Genomic DNA, 3737 nt, shown 5'->3' with positions numbered 1-3737 from the left:
TCCTTGATGTTTATTTTCTTTCTAATATGTATTTTTTAAAATAAATTTTATTTTAACTTACTTTGGGTATCTGCTGTTATTTTCTTTTGATTTTTTTTAAAGTGTCAGACAATTAGTTTTTTTAAGTAGCTAAAGCATCAAGAAGCAGAAGCCACTGGTTATATCGAACAAAAAGTGCAGCATATTGTACAAGTGAAGGGGGACATGTTTAAGGCTAAACAGGTCACAATTAACTATGAGTGCAGCCAACCATAAAAAGATAGAAAAGAACAATGTTCCAGCAAAATATGTTGAAGGCATGAAATGTGTCCACATACTTGCCGACCCACTTAACAAGTATATAGTTTAACATGACACTGGCATCTGATTAGCACCGTTGGTGACTCTTTGATATAGAAACGAAATGAACGATTCTAATTTTGAAAAAAAGTAGATCAATACGATTGGAATTTTTCGTTTTACCTTTAATTCTACTTTAAAAAATAATATAATTAGTCTTTAAATTATATTTCAAGTTGATTTTAAATTATATTTTAAGTTGATTTTAAATTATATTTTCAGTTGATTTTAAATTATATTTTCAGTTAATTTTAAATTATATTCTAAGTTGATTTTAAATTATATTCTAAGTTGATTTTAAATTATATTTTAAGTTGATTTACAAAACACAATTGTAATATAAAGACACAGTGTTCAGTGTTCTACCAATCACAACCTCTGAAAGATTCCAACATCTGTGACGTCTGCCCGGAATGTGAAAACTGTGGCCAAGTCACCGGAAATTTTCAGGTGACGTTGTGTTATGTGTGTTGGTGTAAAGCTATTTTCTATTTGTTTAGTTACAATTGGATTACAAAACAAAATATCCTAAGCATACTATTTATAAAACGATAAATACATGAAATACAACCTATACAAACTAACACAGTCAAAAAATAGGGTGGCGCCTAAGATTTTAAAACTTATTATTGTTCAACATGACTTAAATAATTAAAAGGAACATTATTGAATTTTTTTTTAAAATTTCATTCTTATTTTAATTATCAAAATTAATCGGTAGCCTGGAAACTTATTTTTGAAACAAAAAACGTGTTGGTTCATATGACTGATAAGGTGTTGTCTGCTAGATTTCTTCTAATTCAAAACACGACGATCAAAATGGGCGGCTTAGTATCGATCAAATTTTATTTTTTACCCTGATGAATTTTATAAATTAACGAAATCAGTTTAGTAAGAGGCTATATATAATTTTCTATTTGTCATAACAAGCTTTAGTGTTAACAAAATAGTATTAAAGACAGTAATTTTTCTTCCTTATATTATTCTGGAAAGTCTCAGCTATTAGGCCAAAATTGTAAAAAAAGGCAAGGTTACACCAAACACTAATCGTCCATTGTTAAATATAGATCGGTCTCGTTGAATAAAACGTAAAAGTAACGATTTTAAGTATGTGTATTTGAAATGACGATGAAACATGGTTAAAAAATAGAAAATTAAAACCACGACGTGGTCTAGTTATTTGAAGCCTTCAATATAAATTATTTTAAGAAGAAGAAGAAGAAAAAATATCAAACATAAAATTAAAACACTTTACCCTAAGATATTAGTAATTTGTCACAATTTATTTGATACAACAACTACTAAAGAGAAAAATATTCCTTACCAACTTTTTTGTGAGTTTTTTATCTTATTTGTTTCGTCAGTACGATTTTCATCTCTATTATTATTTATCTCATAAATATCGTTTGTGAATGATTGTTTAAAGACGTGTTGTCTGTCTGTATGTGAGGCATTATGCTATTTCGTCACGTGTATAACTTGCAAAAACCAGACTAAAGACATTTGCCAAAAAAGCAAAATAAAATTATTAAAATAAACCGGGAGTGATCTCCCCAAAACTTTCTCGAATATTCTTATATGAAATAACAGGGGATGGGATCTCGGGCTATAGACATGATTTTTAATCCATTTTAAATACTTAAAGTTTTAAAAATAGAATAAAATCTCGTAGACAAAAAAATTGCACACCGAATGAACGCTAAACAAAAAAGTGCATAATAGTGCGCAATATTATTAGTACTTTAAAAACTTACATTAGTTTTTTGAGAAATCGGAAGTAGCGTAAATTACTACTTCCGTTCAACGGAAATTACTCAAGATTTAACAGAAGGTAGAGAATTAGATCTTTTACTTACATGTGAAATTTCATTTATCTATCTGAAATAGTACTCAAGTTATATACTTTTGAAAAATTCAAAGTAGGAAAAGTACCCTTTCCGGTTATCGGAAATCGCTAAAGTTGATACGGATCTACGATTTTAATAAAATACTTATATATGAAATTTCATCAACCTAGCTGTAACGGTACTCAAGTTATCGTGTTTACAGACGGACACACACACACACAGACAGACACACAGACGGCTACAGGACATAACCCCCCTGGATATTTCCCCCCCGGATATTTACCCCCCGTATTTACCCCCCCCCCCCGGAGCAATTACCCCCCCCTGTCAATTACCCCCCTGTCAATTACCCCCCTGGGGAATTACCCCCCCCCCCCCCCTCTCAAGTTAAAATCCTAACTCTAACTAAAATTTTATACCTATATACTACTTTAATCCAAACCTTAAGCAAAAGACCAAAACCTAAGCATCCGCCTTAGCCTTAAACTTCACACAAAACCAAAACCGAAGCTAGACACAACCCTAACCCTAAAACTAGCTCTAACCTAACCCTAACCCTAACCCTAACCCTAACCCTAACCCTAACCCTAACCCTAGACCTAACCTAGCCCTAACCCTAACCCTAAACCTAAACCTAGCCCTAACCCTAAAACCTAACCCTAACCCTAACCCTAACCCTAACCCTAACCCTAACCCTAACCCTAGCCCTAGCCCTAAAACCTAACCCTAACCCTAGCCCTAGCCCTAGCCCTAGCCCTAGCCCTAGCCCTAGCCCTAGCCCTAGCCCTAGCCCTAGCCCTAGCCCTAGCCCTAGCCCTAGCCCTAGCCCTAGCCCTAGCCCTAGCCCTAAACCTAGCCCTAACCCTAACCCTAACCCTAACCTTAACCCTGTCCGGGGGGGGGGGGGGTAATGTCCTACTGGGCGGGGGGGTAATTGACAGGGGGGGGGGGGTAATTACTCTGGGGGGTAATGTCGGGGGGGAAATATCCGGGGGGTAATTGACAGAGGGGGAAATGCCCTGTTCCCCACACAGACATACGGACAGAATTGCAAAGCCCAGTTTTTCAGACTGGATTACGCATAAAACCTCTTAATTTTGATAAATCTGTATTGATAATTTTTTCCCGATTAAAATAAGTCCTGTATACTTCGGATGTGATGACTGACTGAGGTGTAATACGGTGAAAATTGATAAAATTTCAAGTCATTTTTGTGCACGATTACAATACTTTCTCTATACTTCGTATATACGAGAAAGTAAAAAGATGATTTTATTACTGATCATAAAAATAATTTGTTTTAACTTACAGATGTTACAGAAAACATGGGATGCATGCAAAGCTTTTCTGTCGTGGAGTTCAGAAATAATGTTATATATTATACCTTTCTTATAGCAAATGCAAACTTATAGCAAATAAAATGAAGCTTTCAAATCTAGTTTTGCTCGTATTATATTACATCTGTACAAATCTTTTACTAATTTATATAAAACTTGTAGATGTATTTTATTTTAGCTTTTAAATGTCTAACTTCATTCAATTGTATAAACT

Source organism: Physella acuta, unplaced genomic scaffold, assembly GCF_028476545.2.
Source record: "Physella acuta isolate Inbredline_101_S28 unplaced genomic scaffold, ASM2847654v3 ptg000304l, whole genome shotgun sequence".
Taxonomy (NCBI): Eukaryota; Metazoa; Mollusca; class Gastropoda; family Physidae; genus Physella; species Physella acuta.
The sequence above is the reverse complement of the archived record's forward strand: the minus strand, read 5'-3'. Positions refer to the sequence as shown.